Below are 24,481 nucleotides of genomic sequence, written 5' to 3' on the forward strand. Positions count from 1 at the left end.
CAGTGTATTTGATGTCAGGCCTACAGTTTCTTAGCTGATGGTGATGCTTTAAATTGAAATTAGGATCTTGTCGAGCACAGGATTCTCAGCAGGCTGTGAGGTGTCTTGTAGCTGAACTCCTGGGAGGTACATAAAACAGCTTCAAGATGAATTTAAAAAGCAGGCAGAAATCACGGTTTCCTCATCATGTAACTTTTACAAGTTCAATATCTTATTTTTTTCCCAAACGAAGGGTGGTGTGTACTTTGATTCCAACATGTGTTAGCACATTGAGAGTTTGAAAGAGTGTTTGCGTTTGAATGGCCCATTCAATTTGATAATACCCTTTTGGATTAGCTTTGGTAAAGGGCACTGATTCAACATCAGTTTGGAATGTTCCTTTTGTTCACTCTTGCGACAAGGGAGGAGTTACAATCCACAAAAGAAGTCAGGTGACCCGCAAGCGGCAATCCTTTGCACACTTCTGTGTTCAGTTTTTTAAAAAAAATATTTTTTCCTAAATTTAGTGTACCCAATTCATTTTTTCCAATTAAAGGGCAATTTAACATGGCCAATCCACCTACCCTGCACATCTTTCAGGTTGTGGGGATGAAACCCATGCAAACACGGGGAGAATGTGCAAACTCCACACGGACCCAGAGCCGGGATCGAACCTGAGACCTTGGCGCCATGAGGCAGCAATGCTAACCACTGCGCCACCGCGTTGACCTGTGTTCAGCTTTAAAATGTACCAGTTTGTTTAAAGTTCAGAATATATTGGGCATGACACCATAGTTCAGGAATATGTATTTTCTCAGTCCCATAGAACGATACACATAGGAACATATAATCAAAGCAAGGATTGGTATCCAGCTAAATATTCTCATATCATCGACATCATCCAGAGTCCACAATGATTACCATGGATTTCACTATCACAAAACAAGTACATCCTCAACTTTAAGTCATTTGGGAGCATAGAACTGGAGTTTTGCGAAGAAACACGAATGGCTGTCAAATCTTTTAATCCTACACTCACCAGGGCAGTTCACAAGGATCAAGGGAGCAACAATTTATACTGCATGAGAAGAGAATGCGAATTGGTTGGAAATTGGTCTCTCATTGGTAGAGACATTGCCATGGAGAAAGCACCAGGAAGCAGTTAACTGCCAAGGCATTGTTCAAATTCAGACCAGACTCTGATTGGGAAAGGTCTTGTCATTGTTCACTCCTTATGGCAATGTCTTGACAAATCGGGACCAACCTGCCTGATTTGAATTCACACAAAATCGTGGCAGTTAATTGAAATTAAAACAGAAAACGCTGGAGAAACTCATCAAGTCTGGCAGCATCTGTGGAGAAAGAAACAGAGTTAATGATTTGAGTCTGTTTGACTCTTTAGTCAAATGGACTTGAAACATTGGGCGTCATTCTCCATCCCCCGCCGGGTCGGAGAATGGCCGTTGGCCGCCGTGAATCCCGCCCCCGCCGAAATCTCCGGTACCGGAGATTGGGCAGGGGCGGGAATCGGGCCGCGCCAGTTGGCGGGACCCCCCGTTCAATTCTCCGGCCCGTATGGGCCGAAGTCCCGCCCAGAAATTGCCTGTCCCGCCGGCGTAAATCAAACTTGGTATTTACCGGCGGGACCAGGCGGCGTGGGCAGGCTCCGGGATCCTGGGGGGGGGGGGGCGCGGGGAGATCTGACCCCGGGGGGTGCCCCCACGGTGGCCTGGCCCACCGATCCGCGGGCGGGCCTGTGCCGTGGGGGCACTCTTTCCCTTCCGCCTCCGCTACGGCCTCCACCATGGCGGAGGCGGAAGAGACTCTCCCCACTGCGCATGCGCGGGAAACCTTCAGCGGCCGCTGACGCTCCCGCGCATGCGCCGGGAAACTGTCAGCGGCCGCTGACGCTCCCGCGCATGTGCCGCATTTCTGCGCCAGCTGGCGGGGAAACAAACGCCATTTCCGCCAGCTGGCGGGGCGGAAATCCCTCCGGCGTCGGCCTAGCCCCTCAATGTTGGGGCTAGGCCGCCAAAGATGCGGAGCATTCCGCACCTTTGGGCCGGCGCGATACCAGTCTGATTGGCGCCGTCTTTGGCGCCAGTCGGCGGACATTGCGCCGTTGGGGGAGAATTTCGCCCCTGATCTCTGTTTACCTCTCAGCAGATGTTGCCAGAACTGTTGGGTTTTTCCTGTATTTTCTCTTTTTGTTTCAGATTTCCAGCATCAGCAGTATTTTGCTTTTATCTTGACTATTAACTGTTTCCTGGAGCACTCTCCATGACCCTGCCTCTACTAATCAGAGTTCAATTTCTAGCCAATTCATACTCTCTTCCCATGTAGTGTCAATTGTTGTTCCCTTTACTCTTGGTATTCTTGAGAACTGTCCTAATGAGGTAAATCTTCTGGTCCCACCTGCCATGGAAATGGATGGAAAATTTGGCGGGCCTCAGTCCGTTGACAGGAATCTCCTGTCTCAGAGCAGGTGGGACTGAAAAAGCAAGATGAAAAGCTTTGATAGCATGTCTCTTATTTTTCAACAAGACTCAACCTGGACTTTCTTGTTCAAATGCCCCTGGAAAAAGAACTCACATTCCTAAATATCGCTACAATCCTCATTTCCATTCTCAATAGATATTAATTCACCTTCTCCTGGAGGTACCATCTGATGAGGAGTCAACACACTTTGGACCTTTCTTTCCCCCTATTACACCATCATGAGAGAAGAAAAAAAGGGCCAGAACTTCTGAGTAGTGGGAACAAAATCGGATTGCCACTCCACTCATTTTGACTTACCTTGTTCTGGAGCTAAACATCTCAGGCCCAGCTTTCTGACTCGGGCCTGGTAAGAAATGTACGGTGCAGTGGGTTCCCGAGGTCTTCCGGCTCAGTGGGCAGCATTGGGGTAAATTAAAACCATGCCTACTTATTACGGCATTACCCACCATAAAGTATGTCCCAGCCACTTTGAGAAGGCAGGGAGGAGGGAAATATGTAAGGTAAGGATTTCTGGGGGCGGTCGGATAGGGGGATGGGCTGGGGTAAAATGGGAAGGGTTATGATGGGGTGTCAGATAGGAGGTTATAGTGGGGGTTTAGAATGGGTGGTGTAGAATGGAGTTAGGATTGGGGGTGACGGATGGGAGGGGTTAGAATAGTTGGGGTAGATTGGAGTTTAAGATTGGGGGTAGGTTCGCAGTGGTAGGGTGGGCGAGTAGGCTGGGTCTGGGGGCTCAGGTTGTCAATCGGGGGAGGTAGGATCAGTTCAGAGATTGGGTGGTCTGTTAGTTTAGCTGGCTTAGCTCAGTCGGCTAGACAGCTGGTTTCCGATGCAGATCATGGCCAGCAGCACGGGTTCAATTCCCGTACCAGCTCTGCGTACCTGAACCGGTGCTGGAATGTAGCGACTAGGGGCTTTTCACAGTAACTACATTGCAGTGTGACTGTAAGCCTACTTGTGACAGTAAAAGGTTGCAATGATGGGGTAATTAGGGGGGCCATGAGGGTAGTTGTGGGAAGGGGGTTTGCGGTAGTCAGGGATCAGAAAGGGATGTGGGGGGGGGGTAGTCTTTACTAAAGTCACCCAGGAGTTAAAAGTGGTTTTAATTCTTCTCACTTTTCCTGGTTACTGCTCCGGAACAATTCATAGTCTCCGATTTAAACTGGAGGAATGGATGGTTCCTAGTGCAGGATAGTTGCCCATTGGAAGTTCTAACAAGTTCTTGGCCACTGTTTTTCTTTTTACATAGAATTTACAGTGCAGAAGGAGGCCATTCAGCCCATCGAGTCTGCACCGGCTCTTGGAAAGAGCACCCTACCCAAGGTGAACACCGCCACCCTATCCCCATAACCCAGTAACCCCACCCAACACTAAGGGCAATTTTGGACACATTGCCAATCCACCTAACCCGCACATCTTTAGACTGTGGGAGGAAACTGGAGCACCCGGAGGAAACCCACGCAGTCACGGGGAGGATGTGCAGACTCCGCACAGACAGTGACCCAAGCCAGAATCGAACCTGGGACCCTGGAGCTGTGAAGCAATTGTGCTATCCACAAGGCTACCGTGCTGCCTTGTTAGTTTCTTGCAATCTTGAAGCAAAAGGCATGTTAATCATAGAGTCGTAGCATTTACAGTGAAGAAGGAGGCCATTCGGCCCTTGTAAAGAGCACCCCACTTAAGCCCGCACGTCGACCCTATCCGCGTAACCCAGTAACCCCACCTAATCCTTTTTTTTTTGACACTATGGGTCAATTTAGCATGGCCAATCCACCTAAACTGCACATCTTTGGACTGTGGGAGGAAACCGGAGCACCCGGAGGAAACCCACGCAGACACGGGGAGAACGTGCAGACTCCGCACAGACAGTGACCCAGCGGGGAATCGAACCTGGGACCCTGGAGCTGTGAAGCAACTGTGCTACCATGCTTCCCTACATTACTATCTTAGTTTTCTCTTGTATTGTATTGACAGTCCACATTAGATAAGTTCTTTACTCTCACCTTTTCACTTGATTTAAGAATCATATCAGTCACCTTTTGTGAATCTATACTGAATCAAAAATAGGTTTTGTCGCTTGAACCTTACTTCATCACCTCAGGTCAGTGGTTATCTTAGTTGCTCATTCCTGGAAAATACTGCACATCACCTTCCAGGATTAGAACATAGAACGTAGAACATACAGTGCAGAAGGAGGCCATTCGGCCCATCGAGTCTGCACCGACCCACTTAAGCCCTCACTTCTACCCTATCCCCGTCACCCAATAGCCCCACCTAACCTTTTTGGTCACTAAGGGCAATTTATCATGGCCAATCCACCTAACCTGCATGTCTTTGGACTGTGGGAGGAAACCGGAGCACCCGGAGGAAACCCATGCAAACACAGGGAGAACGTGCAAACTCCGCACAGGCAGTGACCCAACGGGGAATCGAATCTGGGACCCTGGCTCTGTGAAGCCACAGTGCCATCCACATGTGCTACCGTGCTGTCCACCATTAGCCTCAATGCTGAGGCTAATCAATGATGATTAGCCTCATCATTAATCTGTAGAATGTCAGCATTTGCTTTTGGCTTATATTGCAACGCCCTCCAGATGCACCTCAATAACCTGATTAATAACAGCCTCACATTTAAGGGTTTGATCAATGATCACCTCGTGCCTGTGTGGGTGTCACCCCCACAACCCAAAGATGTGCAAGAAAGGTGGATTGGCCACGCTAAATTGCCCCTTAATTGGGAAAAAAAAAGAATTGGGCCCATTAAGTTTTAAAAAATAAATTTAGAGTACCAATTCATTTTTTACAATTGAAGGGCAATTTAACATGGCCAATCCACCTACCCTGCGCATCTTTTGGGTTGTGGGGGCGAAACCCACACAAACACGGGAGAATGTGCAAACTTTACACGGACAGTGATCCAGAGTCGGGGTCGAACCTGGGGCCTCGGTGCAATGAAGCAGCAATGCTAACCATTGCGCCACTGTGCTGCCCACGCCTTTAAGTTTATAAAAAGAAAATGATCAATGATTACTCCAAACTCATTTTTCCCTTTGGCCATACCTTCTTATGTTATCCATATGTTTGTACAGTTAGCTTTTCTTAAAAGCTTTGCCTTATATTTATCCAGACAAAAATGTTCCTGGCGTGAGTCAGCCCATCTACATAATTCTTCCAGTCTCTCCTGCTTATTTCTTGCACAACGAGCATTGTGCCATCAGCAAGCGTAATATTGCTGCGATTCAGCCCCCTCTGCATTATTCACAAATATTGTGAATTACAAAGATTTGAGAATAGATCCCTGTGGAATAGCCATCAGCACCTTTGGAAAATCTACCTACAACATGCACCAGAGTCTCTTCATCAGCAGACTCTCCAATGACCTAAATGAACGTTATTAACTTCATCAGATGTGATTAGCATTTACAAATCCATACCAACCACCAGTAATTATCCCATGTTTTTCTTTGCAAGAATTACTTCTATCACAAGAACTGGCTTCTAGAACTGACCGACTGATGTTAGCTTGACTGCTCCTTTTCCCTCCTACATCACAATATTCATGTTTAAGGGTGTTGAAAGAATTTGCTCACAGCTTTCACCCCAGAGGAAAAGCAAGTATAACAGAGAACTCTGAATAGTGGTTGCTTTTCTAACCACAATCTTTTTTCTCAGTACCTGTGTATCTGTATGAGTGTATGTCGGTGTTCAGTCGCGTATATTCGGGTGTTGAACAGTAACTTTTTGCCTTTCATTTAAAACCTGCAAGCAAACCTGCCATTTGTCTGTTCTTGTCAGTTAATAGCATTCAAGGTTTTTTTTTAAATGTCCAATTAAGGGGTAATTTAGTGTGGCCAATCCACCTACCCTGCACACCTTTGGGTTGTGAGGGTGAGATCCACGCAGACACGGGGAGAATGTGCAAACTCCAAACGGACAGTAACCCAGGGCAGGGATTGAACCCGGGTCTTCGTCGCTGTGAAGCAGCAGTGCTAGCCACTGCACCACCGTGCCGCCCAGGTTTGTTTTTTAATAGAACCCGCTGCCTTTGGTCAGTGGAGAAGTGTGAAAAGGGCAATCATCACTGTCGCCTCTCCCCTGTCCTTAACCATGTTATCAATTGCCAAGTCTTTATTGTCTTACAAGCTTTATTTTCAGTATTACATTGATCAGCTGAACAGATATAGTTAGCATATGAAGCAACTTTCTAAAGATAGTGTTATAACCTGCCTACTTATGATTGGCTGGGGACTAATGACTATCCCACAATCCTATGGGAGTATGAACTTCCCCAATGAGGGGGGCGGAGAAACTCCTAGTACAAATAAGCTGGCCAGTTCAGGAACCAGCTGGAAGGAGAAGGTAGCAAGGGAAGTTACTGCTACTGTTATGTATATATTATTATAGTAAATAAACGTTATTACTTTGTGTCCTTAAAACTCGTGCTGGATTCTTCGTGGCCCTTACAAAACTGGCGATGAAGGTAAAAGTGAATAGCTGTCTACACTGCTGAAGCCACCTCCCTGGATTTTTGTTGGATACAGGTTGGAAGTTGTTTTCTATTATACCATGCCTCTGTACGGACGTTTGGATGTTTTTGATGCTGCGCTGGAAAGCTGGAACCAGTACACACAACGGATGGGTTACTATTTACGGGCAAACAATATCACTGAAAACGAGCGCCAGGTGGTCATATTGCTCACCGCCTGCGGGCCGCATACGTTTGGGGTGATTAGGAGCCTTACGTACCCAGCTGCGCCGGACACCAAAACGTTTGACGAACTTGTGAATATAGTGGGGCAACACTTTAACCCAACCCCGTCCACGATAGTCCAGCATTACCGGTTTAATACTGCTGAGAGGACCCCTGGAGAATCCCTTGCCGATTTTTTTATCCAGGCTACGCGGGATTGCGGAATACTGTGACTATGTTGAGACATTGTCAGAAATGTTACGCGACCGTTTGGTTTGCGATATTAACAATGCAGCAACCCAGAGAAAGTTGTTAGCGGAGCCAACATTGACTTTTCAACAGGCAATACAAATAGTCTTGTCCCGAGAGAGCGCAGAGCGAGGAGTACAGGAGCTACAGGGAATGGAAGTGCATGCCTTGGGGCGCAACCCTTTCCGCCCAAAAACGTCCCCCCGCACTCCTGCGGTACCTTGGGCGAGGCAACGACCGGACCGACGCCAGTGGCCATCGGACATTCCTCCCCGAAGGGAGCCTTCTCCAGAGCCAATGGATGAGGAGCCATGTCCGTGTCAGACTTGTAGGCGCCGACCCCGTCGCGGACGGCGGTCCTGGGGACGCCAGAGGTGCCGTCGTTCCGACCGAAACTGGGACCAGCCCAGGGGCCGTAACTGGGGCCAGCCCAGAGGCCGTACCTTCCATGTGGATGAACCTGTGGCGACCACTCCTGAGGACGTGGAGACGGAGGACGACTGCCTGCAGCTGCATTGTGTGGCAGCTCCCCGTGCGGCCCCCATTAAGGTGACAGTACGGGTCAATGGCCACCCGCTGGAGATGGAGTTGGATACTGGCGCAGCGGTCTCCGTGATCGCCCAGAGGACATACGACCGCATCAAGCAGGGTATACAGACCCTTACATTAACCGACTCACAGGCCAGGTTGGCCACCTACACGGGGGAACCACTGGACATTGCAGGAACTACAATGACCCCTGTTGTCTATGGACGCCAGGAGGGGCGTTTCCCACTTATCGTAGTGCGTGGCCATGGGCCCAGCCTGTTGGGTCGGGACTGGTTGTGCCATTTGCGGTTTCAATGGCAGCACATCCTCCAAACAGTTTCTGGAGGGTTGACTGAGGTGCTAGGACGATACCCAGAGGTATTCCAGCCTGGTTTGGGGAAAATAAAAGGGGCCGTAGCCCGTATCCAAGTTGAACCAGGAGCCACGCCGCGCTATTTCCGGGCGCGCCCAGTGCCTTACGCTTTGCTTGAGAAGGTAGAAGGGGAGCTCACTCGTTTGGAGAGTTTGGGTATTATCAGGCCCGTCCGTTTTGCTGACTGGGCAGCACCAATTGTACCAGTAATGAAGCCAGATGCCACAGTTCGCTTGTGTGGCGACTATAAACTTACAGTGAATACAGTTTCCTGACTCGACCGATACCCAATGCCTCGCATAGAGGATCTCTACGCGAAACTTGCAGGTGGACTCTCATTCACAAAATTAGATATGAGTCACGCCTACCTGCAGTTGGAGCTGGACCCTGCCTCCTGACCATATGTAACAATTAACACACACCGGGGCCTGTATGAATATGCACGGTTGCCCTTTGGAGTATCCTCTGCCTGCGCAATTTTTCAACGTGTTATGGAGGGCATTTTGAGAGGTTTACCACGTGTGGCTGTCTACCTAGATGACGTGTTGATTACAGGGACGTCGGAGCAAGAGCATTTGGAAAATCTGGAGGCTGTCCTTCGACGCCTTTCGGAGGCTGGAGTCCGTTTACGTCACACAAAGTGCGTATTTCAGGCAAAAGAAGTAGTCTACCTAGGTTATCGGGTGGACCGCGAGGGTCTGCACCCTGTCGCAGAGAAGGTGTGTGCAATTCAACATGCCCCCACCCCGACTGACACTTCGCATCTTCGTTCTTTTCTCAGTCTCGTAAACTATTACGGGAAGTTCCTCCCCAATCTGGCAACTACGCTGGCCCCCTTGCACCTGCTGCTAAAGAAAAATCACACCTGGGTTTGGGGTCAGCCGCAAGAAACCGCTTTCCGGCGGGTAAAGCAACAATTGTCGTCGTCTGGGTTACTAACCCACTATGATCCGGGAAAGCCTTTGCTCGTCACATGTGATGCATCCCCGTATGGTATTGGGGCCGTCCTGTCCCACAAGATGGAGAACGGGGCCGAGCGACCGATAGCTTTCGCCTCCCGCACATTGGCTGCAGCGGAGAAAAAGTACGCGCAGATCGAGAAGGAGGGCCTGGCAGTGGTTTTCGCGGTGAAACGCTTCCACCAGTATGTGTACGGCCGCCATTTCACTATCGTGACTGATCATAAGCCCCTGCTGGGACTCTTCAGAGAGGATAAGCCAATACCGCCCATTGCTTCTGCACGGATCCAGCGCTGGGCTTTGTTGCTTGCTGCATATGAGTATTCTCTGGAGCACAAACCAGGTACGCAGGTAGCAAATGCCGACGCACTGAGCCGATTGCCTTTATCGACCGGCCCCATGTCGACCCCCACAACCGGTGAGGTGGTTGCAACCCTAAATTTTATGGACACCTTGCCTGTCAAGGCATCACAGATCCGTGAGTGGACCCAGACGGAGCCAGTCTTGTCAAAGGTTCGGCACATAGTCCTGTAAGGTGGGCAGCATAGACAGCTCCCAGGCGAGTTGCGGGCATTTTCCTCCAAGCTGTCAGAGTTCAGCGTGGAAGACGGCATCCCCTTGTGGGGGACGCGTGTGATTGTCCCGGAAAAAGGCCAGGAGCTGATATTATCAGACTTGCACAATGGGCATATGGGCGTGACCAAAATGAAAATGTTGGCCCGGAGTTATGTCTGGTGGCCAGGCCTCGACACCGACATTGAGAAGGTGGCCCAAAACTGCTCCATTTGCCAGGCGCATCAGAAGCTTCCGTCGGCCGCGCCCCTACATCACTGGGAATGGCCAGGGCGGCCTTGGGCACGCTTACATGCAGATTTTGCAGGCCCTTTTCAGGGATCCATGTTCCTTCTACTAATTGACGCCCAGTCTAAATGGCTGGAGGTGCATAAGATGCAGGGGACAACGTCCTGCGCAACAATTGAAAAGATGCATTTATCATTTAGTACGCATGGCCTCCCCGAGGTGCTGGTCATGGATAATGGCACTCCATTCACGAGTGAGGAGTTTGCTAGGTTTACAAAGATGAACGGCATCCGCCATATCCGCACTGCCCCTTACCACCCGACTTCAAATGGGTTGGCAGAGCGTGCAGTGCAAACATTCAAAAGAGGCCTAAAGAAGCAGTCTTCCGGATCAATGGACACGAGACTGGCTCGCTTTTTGTTTACGCACAGGACCAACCCCCATGCAGTGACTGGGGTAGCTCCCGCAGAACTCCTAATGGGCCGAAGACTTCGCACCCGCCTTAGTATGGTCTTCCCGGACATTGGCGCAAAAGTACGCCGCACACAAGAACGGCAGTGACCGGGATTGTCTCTGCATCGTCCGATTCGGCAGTTTGCGCCCGGTGACCCAGTATTCGTGCGGAACTGTGCTGGTGGTGCCCAGTGGGTTCCTGGTGTAATCTTTCGCCAAACGGGCCCTAGATCTTACCAAGTGCAAGCCCAGGGTCGTCTCCAGTGAAAACACGTAGACCACGTCCGGTCCAGAAGATCATCCCCTCAAAAGATTCCCCGTCCCCGGAGCTCATTTCAACAGCCGCAAAGACCAGAGACAAGGGAAGGTAGTCCTCAAAATCTTCCACTGGTGCCTCACTCAGCCTGCGCAGGTCGTTACGGGACCGAATGGAGATAGAGACGCTGACATGATGGAGGCAGCAGACTCTGACTCCGAGATGGAGACACAGGATGCATCAGAGGGGGAATCCTCGGGTCCACAGGCCGTAGATGTACAACCGCGCCGTTCATCATGGAAGCTCCGGTCTCTGTCTCGTTACACGCCGCCTGATCCAGCGCCGCGTGCAAATGGCGTCCGGCCTGCGGCCAAACGTGTTCGACGCCTTCCTTCGCCAGGGTCTTCGGTGGATTCCTTGGACTTTGGGGGGGAGGGATGTTATAACCTGCCTACTTACGATTGGCTGGGGACTAATGACTATCCCACAATCCTATGGGAGTATGAACTTCCCCAATGAGGGGGGCGGAGAAACTCCTAGTACAAATAAGCTGGCCAGTTCAGGAACCAGCTGGAAGGAGAAGGTAGCAAGGGAAGTTACTGCTACTGTTATGTATATATTATTATAGTAAATAAACATTATTACTTTGTATCCTTAAAACTCGTGCTGGATTCTTCGTGGCCCTTACAAAAGATAGTTATACTGATTCTCTTTATTCAATTGAAAATTATGTCCTCCCAATAATAAGCTGTTTGCAGTCACAGAATCATAGAATCCCTACAGTGCAGAAAGAGGGCATTTGGCCCATCGGATCTGCACCGACCCTCCGAAAGGGCACCAGACATAGACTCACAACCTCTCCCTATCCCCGTAACCCCAGAACCCCAACTAACCTTTGGACATTAAGGGGCAATGTAGCATGGTCAATCCACCTAGCCTGCACATCTTTGTACTGTGGGAGGAAATCAGAGCACCTGGAGAAATCCCACACAGACACGGGGAGAAGGTGCAAACTCCACACAGTCACCCAAGACCGGAATTGAACCTAGGTCCCTGGCGCTGTGAGGCAGCAGTGCTAACCACTGTGCTACCGTTCCGCTATTTTGGATTATGTCCTTTGTACGTATTCATTTTTTGGTAGTTTCCTGCATCCCTACTTATACAATTGTCTTCCCTTACTTATTTTATTATAGGGGAGGGGGTGGCATAGTGGTATTATCACTGAACTAATAATCCAGAGTAATACTCTGGGTACCTGAGTTTGAATCCCACTGCTGCACGTGGTCAAGTTTGAATTCAATCAAATATTTGGAGTTAAACATCTTATGATTTTTAAAAAACCTATCTGGTTCACTAAATGTACTTGAGGGAAAGAAATCCACCATCCTTACCTGGTCCACAGCAATGTCCTCTGAAATGGTCTCGCAAACCATCAATTCAAGGGTGATTAGTGATGTCCTTGTCACATAAATTAAGAAAACAAATCTGAACTTGAGAAAGCGAAGATGTCTCTATTTCAACCTGCACGATTTCATGCTCTATGACCTGTAGTGTAATATGTCGTGTTGGATAATGAGTGGTTAATGGGTTCATTGTATTGGTTAATATGCTAATAACATACTGTGTACATCATCACACGAAGTGGTGTAACACCACATGATCTGGTCTCTCGTACCGCTTTGTGGGAGTTGTAAGCCAGAACAATGTGATTTGTTCTGATAACTCTTTCATGTACCTCTGCAGACTCAATAAGTAGTTTGCATTAGTCTAACGATACCAAGAATATTGTCCCAACCTCAACAGAGAGAAGCTTCAAACAGCGTGAAAACAGGCGGTGATCGATCACGTTGGTTTCCTGCTGAATGGGTTATAGTTAAAATTATCCCAGTTAATTTACATTTGTATAAATGGTGTAGCTCAGAGAAACGTTTCTCTCTCTCTCTCTATCTTCATTTCTTGTTTGTTCTTTCTATCGTTGTTAACCACTCCCCCCTCACACAATGAGCAAAATTCTCCCTTATCGGCGTAAAGTCCGCCGACCGGCGGCAAACAAGGCGCAAATTCCACCTGCATCACGCCGCCAAAAACGTCGCAAAGTCTCCGGCCAGGAATGGGCTAGCAGCGACGTGACGGGATCCGCGCTTGCTCACGTGGTTCACGCCGTGCAGCGTCATACACGCCGCACGGCGTGATGGCTCATAAGGACGCGCTGCTCCCCCCCACCCGACTGGAACACCCGACTGGAACACCCGACCGGATGGCCGCCCACCGCTCAGCCCCGAGGTTCCAGTCACGGGATGTGGAGGCGCTCCTGGACGCAGTGGAGCAGAGGAGGGATGCCCTGTATCCCGGGCACGGCCGCAGAGTTGCCCCACACCACAGCCGGCGTCTGTGGAGGGAGGTGGCAGAGGCCGTCACCGCTGTGGCCCTGACACCACGGACAGGCACCCAGTGCCACAAGAAGGTGAACGACCTCGTCAGAGCAGTCAGGGTGAGCCTCCCCCCCCCCCCCTGCCCGATAACCATATCCCCCATATCCCCCCTCCCCGATATCCCCCCCCCTCCCCCATAGCCCCCCTCCCCATATCCCCCCTCCCCCATATCCCCCCTCCCGCATATCCCCCATATCCCCCCTCCCCATATCCCCCATATCCCCCCTCCCCCATATCCCCCATATCCCCCCTCCCCCATATTCCCCCTCCCCAGATCCCCCATATCACCTGATCACTGCCTGCGTGTCCAACCATGCATGCTTCATTGTGTATCGCAGGAGCAAACGTCGAGGCACCCATCCCTGCAGATGCAGACCGCCCGCAGGATGCCCCTCGGAGGCCACGGGAGACGGAGAGACCCGGACCCTCTGGCATGCGACGCCCGCATGATGCCCCTCGGAGGCCACGGGAGACGGAGAGACCCGGACCCTCTGGCATGTGACGCCCGCATGATGCCCCTCGCACACCACGGGAGACGGAGAGACCCGGACCCTCCGGCATGCGATTCCCGCAGGATGCCCCTCGCATACCACGGGAGACGGAGAGACCCGGACCCTCCGGCATGCGACGCCCGCAGGATGTCCCTTGGAGACCACTGGAGACGGAGAGACCTGGAGCAACAGGGAGACGACGCCCCCGTCACGTGCGGGTGCGAAGACGCAGGCGTGTACCACCCAGCGACGAGAGGGGCAGCCACAGGCCCCCGTCACAGCCGAGCCAGGACACCACTCCCCAGGACACCACTCCCCAGGACACCACTCCCCAGGACACCACTACCCAGGACACCACTACCCAGGACACTACTACCCAGGACAGCACTACCCAGGAAAACGAAATACCGGACAGTGACATAGAGTGGATGGGTGGAGACGAACCCCCACCCCAAAGTGCCATGGAATCAGAGTGGGACGAAGAGCACGACACAACGCCACTGCTGTCACCAACACCCTCCACCATCGCAGAAACACTCACCTCGGTTGGGCACTTTAGTGATGAGGCGTCTGGTACACTCACTGGTGCGCACAACACAGCCGTCCCGGTACAGCAGGCGGAGTTGGGGGCAGCAGAGGGGCCGGGCGTTCGGAGGGCAGCCCAGCCCAAGCGAACATCTGCCGCCCAGATGGATCCCGGGTTCCTGGAGTTACTACACCCACCCATAGATCCGATGCAACCACCGAACCGGAGACGAGCGAAGAGGGTGACGGCCGGCTTGCTGCGGCTGCATTCGCAGGTGGAGGAGTCCACCCGCGTCCAGGAGCTGGGAGTGGTGCCGGTCATACGTGCCACCCAGGCCGACATGCACGGGTGGCGTCCGCGGTGGAGGCAATGGGTGCGACGGTGTCAGACATGGGGAACGGTTTGCGAGGCCTGGGGCTTTCCGTGCAGGCGGCGTCTGTGGCCCAGGACATGGCTGCCCTCTCACAGGAGGCCATGAGCCAGTGCCAGCGCCAGATGGCAGAGGCACTCAACGCCACGGCCCAGTCTCAGCAGGCCATGGCCCAGTCTCAGCAGGCCATGGCCCAGTCTCAGCAGGCCATGGCCCAGTCTCAGCAGTCCAAAGCCCAGTCTCTGCAGGCCATGGCCCAGTCTCAGCAGGCTATCGCTGAGGGCATCGGCGCCATTGGCCATGTGCGAGCCGGCGTCGCACAGTCACAGACAGGGTTTGCCAATCCCCTGAGCCACATGGCTGCAAACCTGCAGACCCCTGTCGATACCAGCACGGGCCTCCAGGACTGGCAGCGCCAGATGTCGGGGGGGCGTCGGATGGCCAGTTCGTTTGCATCCCCCACCATGTAGAGGCCTGGGGGCCATCGGGCACCCCGAGGGAGGCGGAGGTGCTGTGGTCCGTCCCGGGTCCCCCTGTAGGGAAGGTCCCAGAACACCGCAACACCTCGGACTCCCTCCCCCCCTCCCCCCCCCTTCCGTCCCAGGTGCATCAGGTGGGCAACGGGCAGGACAGGCTGGCAGCTCGCCATCCCAGTCGCCCGAGCCGCAGCCTGGCCCATCTAGGCCAGGACGCCCCAGAAAACGGCCGCCAAAGGGATCCCGTGTCAGAGGGCAGGAATCACAGGAGTCCACGTCCAGTTCTGCTGTACCATCTGGGGAACCACATAGACATAGTCATAGTAAGGCCAAACAACTAGACACAGTAAGTTGGCACGGGTGCAGGGCACAGATGAGTTTTAGGGGCTCGGGCACGTGCATGAACTCCGTTCATTATTAAAGTCAACGTTACACCTACCGAAGCTGCCTTTGTGCTCTGTCCAAAGCGTGCGGGGGTGTAATGTACGTTGAGCGCAAGTATGTGTGTGAGGAGTGGTCTTACCTCAACCCCAGGTGAGTCTGCCCCCTTCCCCCTGGGCCGCCATCAACATCCCCCCGGGCAGAGGACGGGACCGTGCGCTGCAGTGTCACAGCCGCATGCAGGGATGGTCTGGTTGGATGGTGGTACTGTCGCCATAGGTCAGACATAGTCCAACGATGTGGAGCCAGGAGCTCACCGCAGGGCGGGTTGTCATCATCCTCCATGGCCTGCAATAGACATGCGTCCACCGGCAACTGTGTGAGCCCAGCCGTTGTGCCGCAGGTGGATCGGCAATGGGGGGTGGTGTGCATGCGGGTGGGGTGGGTGGGGTTGGGGAGGGGGGTGAGGGTGCTGGGTGGGTGGCTGGGTGGGGGGTGTGGGTGGTCGGCTGTTGCCATGGTGTGCGGTCTGTGGCCATACTACCCGATTCCCACGCCCATCTAGTCAGTGAAGCGGGCGGCTAGCAGCCTGTCCCGTGCCCGCTGGCCCAGCTGATAACGGTGGACAGCCACCCGCCCGTGTCTAGCCCGTCTGCCCTGACCATTGCCCCCATCCCCCTCATCTGGGGAGGACTGGGCCTCTTCCTGCTGCTCCTCCACTCCGCCCTCCTCTGCCTGTGGCACATCGCCCCTCTGCTGGGCTATGTTGTGCAGGACGCAGCACACCACAATGATGCGGCCGACCCTATCTGACCGATACTGGAGGGCGCCCCCAGAGAGGTCCAGGCACCTGAAACGCATCTTCAGCACGCCAAAGCACCTCTTGATCACTCCCCTTGTCGCTACATGGACATCATTGTAGCGGTTCTCCGCCTCATTGCGTGGCCTCCGTACAGGCGTCATCAGCCACGATCGCAATGGGTAGCCCCTGTCGCCCAGCAACCAGCCCCTCAGCCGGGGATGGCGTCCCTCGTACATGCCGGTGATGGATGACCGCGACAACATGTATGAGTCGTGTACACTGTCCGGGTAACGGGCGCAGACGTGCAGGATCATCATGCGGTGGTCGCAGACCACCTGTATGTTCATCGAATAGGTCTCCTTCCTATTGGTGAACACGGCCCTGTTATCTGCAGGTGGCCGCACGGCGACGTGCATCCCATCGATCGCGCCCTGGACCATGGGGAACCCGGCAACGGCAGAGAAGCCCACAGCCCGTGCATCTTGGCTGGCCCGGTCCACAGGGAAGCGGATGTAGAGGTGCGCCATGTCATATAGGGCGTCTGTCACTGCCCGGATGCACCGGTGCACCGATGTCTGCGATATGCCGGACAGATCCCCACTCGGTGCCTGGAATGACCCCGTTGCATAAAAGTTCAGGGCCACCGTAACCTTGACGGACACGGGGAGAGGGTGTCCCCCGCCAGTGCCACGCGGTGACAGGTGTGCCAGCAGGTGGCAGATGTGTGCCACGGTTTCCCGCCTCATCCGGAGTCTCCTCCTGCATTCCCGGTCCGTGAGCTCCTGGTATGACTGCCGGGGCCGGTACACACGGGGCGCCCTCGGGTGCCTCTGTTGCCGTGGGGCCGCGACGTCCTCCTCCCCCTCCTCGTCCTGTCGGTCAGGTGTCCCTCCAGCCTGGGCTGCTGCCGCCTCTCTGGCACGCTCCTCCTCCTCATCCAGGGCAACATAGACATTAGCGGCTGCCGCCACGGCGGCCAACATCGCTGGCTGATCAGAAAACATGACAGCCTGGTTTGGGGGGGGGGGGGGGGCGGGAAACGACGACATGTCATCATTGCCCATATCCCCTCCTCCCCCCAGCCAGGTGGCATGGAACGCATGGGTCCAAATGTTGGAGGCTGGCACCTGGCCAGGTGGACCAACTCACTTGCCCTCGCACCCCCCCCTCCCCGGCACGGACCCCCCCATCCTCCTCCCCGGCACGGACCCCCCCATCCTCCTCCCCAGCACGGACCCCCCCATTCGCCCTCCCCGGCACGGACCCCCCCATCCTCAGCACGGACACCCCCATCCTCCTCCCCGGCACGGACCCCCCCATCCTCCTCCCCGGCACGGACCCCCCCATTCGCCCTCCCCGGCACGGACCCCCCCCATCCTCAGCACGGACACCCCCATCCTCCTCCCCGGCACGGACCCCCCCATCCCCCCTCCCCAGCACGGGCCCCCCAACCGCCCTCCCCGGCACGGACCCCCCCCCATCCTCCTCCCCGGCCCTCCCCGGCACGGACCCCCCCCATCCCCCCTCCCCGGCGCAGACCCCCCATCTGCCCTCCCTGGCACGGACCCCCCCATCCCCCCTCCCCGGCACGGACCCCCCCATCCCCCCCTTCCTGGCACGGACACCCCCATCCCCCCTCCCCGGCACTCACCCCCCCCCTCCCGGCACTCCCCCGGAGCCCAGCCCACTCTAACCACCCCCCCCCCCCCCCACCGCACACAGACACACAAAACCCTAGACACACCTCTCCCCCACACATTCAGACTACGGCCACGCCATCGCCTGCCCAGCGGCCAACCCCCCAGGCCGTCACCCACCTCCACGCTGGTCGGCGTGAACTTGGATCACAGGTTGAAGCCGATTAAAAGGAGATTTGATTTACGCCGACGTGACCCGTCATCACGTCGACGGGACTTCGGCCCATCCGGACGGGAGAATATCGGCAGGCCCAAAATCGACTGCCTTGCGCAGACCCGTGCCATTCTCCGAGGTCTGCGGCGCCATTGACGCCCCGCCGACTTTTCTCCCTTCGGAGACTTCGGCGGGCGCGGGGGCGGAATTCACAGCGGCCAACGGCCATTCTCCGACCCGCTGGGGGGTCGGAGAATGACGCCCAATATGTTTTTCCACACTTTATTTTTCTTGATAACTATTTTTTTGATTTTGTAAAAAATATTTTCCATCCACCCTGTCGACTTTACAACATTAATAGCCCAGCTTGTGAAGTGGGCAGGAGATTTGTACATCCTGGATAAGATAAATGAAATGCAATCCTTTCCTCAGTACCCAAGGGTGAACACCGTGACAAGCCGCTGCATTGCTGATCTTCCCCTGTACAAGCTGAGTTTCCAAACCAAAAATAAATAATCTCTCCGAAGCTTCTTTCCGTCTGACATTTCTGTCCAACATTTCAGATCTGTTGAAATCCGCACTCCCTCCTGTCATATCTTCTCCATGTAATCTTATGAATAATGGCATTCCACTCTAATCATAGAATATTGAATCCCTACAGTGCAGGAGGAGGCCATTCAGCCCATCAAGTCAGCACTGACCCTCTGCAAGAATACCCTATCTAGGCCCACGACCTCTCCCTCTCCCCGTAACCCTAACCTTTGGACACTCAGGGTCAATTTAGCATGGCCAATCCACCTAAGCTGCACACCTTTGGACTGTGGGAGAAAACCGGAGCACTCGGACGAAACCCACACAGACACGGGGAGAAGGTGCAAATTTCACACAGATCCAAGGACGGAATCAAACCCAGGTCACCACTTGAGGCAGCAGTGCTAACCACTGTACCACTGTGCTGCCGACTCTTGAAAATTAAAATGAGCTGAGATACAGATAATTGGTTAAAAAATATTTTCCATCCACCCTGTCTGTGCAAGTCGACTTTACAACATTAATAGCCCAGCTTGTTCAGTGGGCAGGAGATTTGTACACACTGGATAAAACAAATAAAATGCAATCCTTTCCTCAGTACCCAAGGGTGAATACTGTAGGATAACCACATGTGGAAATCCAATACCCACTCAGAACCCAGTGGTGACTTTCAGTTTAAGAACATATGTCCACGACTCGCCCATAAGACCATAAGAAATAGAAACAGGAATAGGCCATTCAGCACTTCCAGCCTGCTCTGTCATTTAATAAGATCATGGCTGATCTAACACGCACATAGGGGGTGATTCTCCGATACGGAGGCCAAGTGCCCGCGCCGTCGTGAACGGCGTTGCGTTTTAGGTAGGCGCGAATAGGGCCCAGGTCCGACCAACGGGGGCCAGCACGGCGCTGGAGCGATTCATGCCGCTCCAGCCTCCTTTCACGGTGCCAAATGGGCGCCCAGCCAACCCGCGCATGCATGGGGGACTTCTTCTGCGCGATGTTGGGTCGGTGTTCAGGGGCCGGCCACACCAGGATGTAGGCCTGGGGGGGGGGGGATGAGGCCGGCCCGCCGATCGTTGGGCCCCAATCGCGGGCCAGACCCCACCAGAGGCCCGTCCCGGTGAAGGAGCCCCCCTCCCACCCCACAGGCCCGCCCCCCCCCCCCCCCCGACCGTTCCCGCAGAGTTCCCACCGGCAGCGACCAGGGGTGAACGGCCGCCGGCGGGGCTCTGTCGTATAGGCTCGGCCAGAGAATCAGCAGCCCCGCCGATTCCAGCAGCCCGTAGCCAGCGCTGCGCCAAACGCGCCGGCGCAAACCGCGCCAATTCTCCGCACCTTGGAGAATCGCTCGGCGGCGTCGGGGCATCGTGGCGAGGTTGCGGCAATTCTCCAGGCCGGCGCGGGGCTCGGAGAATCGCCCCCTTAGTCTCTGCTTGTATTTCCCTACTTATTAAAAACTGTCAATCTGAGCCTTGAACGTTCAAGGACTCGGCCTCCACAGCTTCCTGAGCTGGGGTAAAGAATTCCAAAGATTCGCCGCTCTGAGAGAAGAGCGTTTTCCCCAAATCCGTCTGAAATGAGCATCCCATCCCATCGGATAATCCGAAAGCTGCTGCGGTACTGAATTGAACCACAAAGTAAGTTATGAGGATTATCCACGGCCCGTTAAGAAAATTATAGTTTTTATAGCACAGCATTAGTCCATTTGGCTCGTCTGGTTTATGCCAATGAACTTCCAGTCACCCTACTTTATCGAACCCTCACCTTCTATTTCGTTCTCCCTCTTGTGTTCATCTGTTTAAAGGCACTTATGCCAACCACTTCGACTTCTCAGGTTCCATATTGTTACCACACCCTGGATAAAGAGGCTTCCCTCAAACTCCTGATTAAATATTTGTGATTATCTAATAGCCTGTAGTTGGTTCTTCCCCTATATGCAGGTAGTTGACCAGAAATGTGCTGAAAAAACCAAATATGGCCTGAATAGATGGCGATTACTGTTGCAGAAAACTAATCGAGGGAGTTGTCATAGCTCCCACGATGCCCACGGGGAAACCATTATCGATCTCCCTGTGGGACCCTTGGAGCGCGAGCTTGTGAGGTAGGGGACAGAAGCCCACCCAGCTGGGGCTCGTTACAACCGAGCATAAAAGCTGGCCCGCGCAGGGACCGGCATGTTTGTTGTCCCAACGGGGACCATGATTGTAAACAGTTACTGCCGTGGGCAGATTATTGTCAATAGTAAAATAAATATTCGTCTTCCTACCGCTAGCTTCCTTGGTCATTAAAGAAGTGAATGAATCATCACAGCTTTATATAAGAAATGGACTTTGACGTTCATGGCCAGTGAGAGGCAAACAGTCAGCAAGGGGAGATTTAAGCCTGAGCGAGACAGAGATCGAGTGAGTATATTTGGGAATTTGGTTTGAAGTGGGAATTCAGTGCATGGGGGAAAGAGGTGCCTTAGGTAAGGTTTACTAAAGTAGTAAAGTGTGTTAAGTGGGGAGTTTGGGGTGAAGGGTGGAGAAGAGGTGCTATTTTGTTTCTACTCTTTTTTCAGCCCCCAGTATTTGATTTCCACATTGGTGCAGCAGAAGGGGCAGGTAACTCCATTACTGGTATCATTAAAAACTGTTAGTTTGATCAGTATTGTAGGCAATGTATTATTTTATCTGTACTATAAGAATAATTGCAGTGCTAAAACCTATTGGAAGGTGTAGGCCTTGTTAATTATAAATTAATTAATCAGCAATTATTAATTAATTGGTACATATTGGAGATGTCAGGGCAGGTGATGTGCTGTGATTGCAGGATGTGGGAGCTTCTGGTGCGACCCAGGGCAAACGCATCTGTAGCACGTGTTTGTGGCTGTACGAACTTCGGCTCTGAGTTATTGAGCTGGAGGTTGAGCTGCAGACACTATGGTATATTAGAGAAGGAGCAGGTTATTGGACAGTTTGGCTGCAATTCTCCATTGTGAGTCTGCCCCGCCATTGCTGCTAGCAGGATGGAGAACTTGCCGTGCTGTTCATTGGCGGCGGGATTCTCGACTCCTGCTGCTTGTCAATGGGATTTCCCATTGAAGCCACCCCACACCACCAGGCAACCTCTGTGTAGGGGAGCGTGGCCAGAGGGAATAGAGGACCCCACTGCCAGCAAACAGCCAGAGAATTCCATCCTTTATTTTAGGAGGGGGTCACACCCCTTATGATAGTTTCTTCTGATTTGGTCAGTGGTCAGTGTGTGACTGCAAGTGAGGCAGATAAGGAGATCCAGAGGACAGGAGTGCAGGAGCCTCAACCTCTGCAATTGTCCGACAGGTTTGAGGTTTCTCTCAGCTTATTTTGGATTAGAGTGTGGCTGCAGAATGTATGAGCTGGCTGGCCATAGCACCGTGGCACAGGAATCCATTCAAGTGCTGGAGTTACTATGAATGACGTGGTAACGGGGTGCAATATATTCAAAGGGATTGACAACATTCTCTGCAGCAAAGAGCGCAGGTCCAGACAGTTGAGTGCCAGGGTTTGGGAAATCTGCTCAGGGCTGGAGAGGAACTTGCAATGGGAGGCGGAGGACCCAGTTTTTTTGGCCATGTAGTGCCAAAGACAAAGGCAGGAGAAAGGAGGAGGTTCTGCAAAGTCAATGTGAGGAGCTTGCACCATTGGGACTGTCTACACCTGAACCATAGATTATCATAGAATTTACAGTGCAGAAGGAGGCCATTCAGCCCATCGAATCTGAACCGGCTCTTGGAAAGAGCACCCTACCCTAGGTCAATACCTCCACCCTATCCCCACAACCCAGTAATCCCACCCAACACTATGGGCAATTTTGGACACTAAGGGCAATTTAGCATGGCCAATCCACCTAAACTGCACATCTTTGGACTGTGGAGGAAACCGGAGCACCCGCAGGAAACCCACGCACAAAGTGGGAGGATGTACAGACTCCGCACAGACAGAGATCCAAGCCGGAATCGAACCTGGGAACTTGGAGCTATAAGCAATTGTGCTATCCACAATGCTACCGTGCTGCCCAAGCTGCATAACTGGGGGAGTGAAAATAAATAGTGGGAGGGCAGCATGGTGGCGCAGTGGGTTAGCCCTGCAGCCTCACGGTGCCGAGATCCCAGGTTCGATACCGGCTCTGGGTCACTGTCCGTGTTGAGTTTACATATTCTCCCCGTGTTTGCATGGGTTTCGCCCCACAACCCAAAAATGTGCAAGGTAGGTGGATTGGCCACGCTAAATTGCCCCTTAATTGGAAAAAATGAATTGGGTACTCTAAATTTTAAAAAGAATAGTGGGGCTGAGGAACAAAATGTGGTCAGATGTGATAAATTAAAGAGTAGAGACAAGGGGCAAAATTCTCCGTTATCGGCGGAAAGTCCGCCGATCGGCGCAAAAAACGGCGCAAATCCGACTTGCGTCACATCGGAAAAATGGGTCGATAGTCTCCGGCCCGAACTGGGCTAGCAGCAACGTAACGGGATCCGCGCTTGCGCAGTCATTCACCCCGAGGTTCGAGTCACGGGATGTGGAGGCGCTCCTGGACGCGGTGGAGCAGAGGAGGGACGCCCTGTATCCCGGGCACGGCCGCAGAGTTGCCCCACACCACAGCCGGCGTCTGTGGAGGGAAGTGGCAGAGGCCGTCACCGCTGTGCCCCTGACACCACGGACAGGCACCCAGTGCCACAAGAAGGTGAATGACCTCGTCAGAGCAGGCAGGGTGAGCATCCCCATATCCCCCCTCCCCCATATCCCCCCTCCCCATATCCCCCCTCCCCCATATCCGCCCCTCCCCCATACCCCCCATATCCCCCCCTCCCCCATATCCCCCTCTCCCCCATATCCCCCCTCCCCCATATCCCCCCTCCCCCATATCCCCCCTCCCCCATATCCGCCCCTCCCCCATACCCCCCATATCCCCCCCTCCCCCATATCCCCCTCTCCCCCATATCCCCCTCCCCATATCCCCCCTCCCCCATATCCCCCCTCCCCCATATCCCCCCTCCCCCATATCCCCCCTCCCCATATCCCCCCTCCCCATATCCCACCTCCCCCATATCCCCCTCCCCCATATCCCCCATATCCCCCCTCCCCCATATCCCCCATATCCCCCCTCCCCCATATCCCCCTACCCCATCTCCCCATATCCCCCCTCCCCATATCCCCCTCCCCATATCCCCCATATCCTCCCCTCCCCCATATCCCCCCTCCCCATATCCCCTCCCCCATATCCCCCCTCCCGAATATCCCCCATATTCCCCCACCCCCCATATCCCACCTCCCCCATATCCCCCATATCCCCCTTCCCCCATATCCCCCTTCCCCCGTATCCCCCCTCCCCCATATCCCCCCTCCCCCATATCCCCCCTCCCCCATATCCCCCTCCCCCATATCCCCCCTCACCATGTCCCCCATATCCCCCTCCCCATATCCCCCCTCCCCCATATCCCCCCACGCCCATATCCCCCCATATACCCCATATCCCCCCTCCCCCATATCCCCCATTTCCCCCATATCCCCCCATCCTCCATATCCCCCCTCCCCCATATCCCCCATATCCCCCCTCCCCCATATCCCCCCTCCCCATATCCCCATATCCTCCCCTCCCCCATAGCCCCCCTCCCCATATCCCCTCCCCCATATCCCCCCTCCCGAATATCCCCCATATCCCCCCGCCCCCCCATATCCCACCTCCCCCATATCCCCCATATCCCCCTTCCCCCATATCCCCCTTCCCCCATATCCCCCTTCCCCCATATCCCCCCTCCCCCATATCCCCCCTCCCCCATATCCCCCCTCCCCCATATCCCCCCTCCCCCATGT

Source organism: Scyliorhinus torazame, chromosome 22 (genome assembly GCF_047496885.1).
Source record: "Scyliorhinus torazame isolate Kashiwa2021f chromosome 22, sScyTor2.1, whole genome shotgun sequence".
Taxonomy (NCBI): Eukaryota; Metazoa; Chordata; class Chondrichthyes; order Carcharhiniformes; family Scyliorhinidae; genus Scyliorhinus; species Scyliorhinus torazame.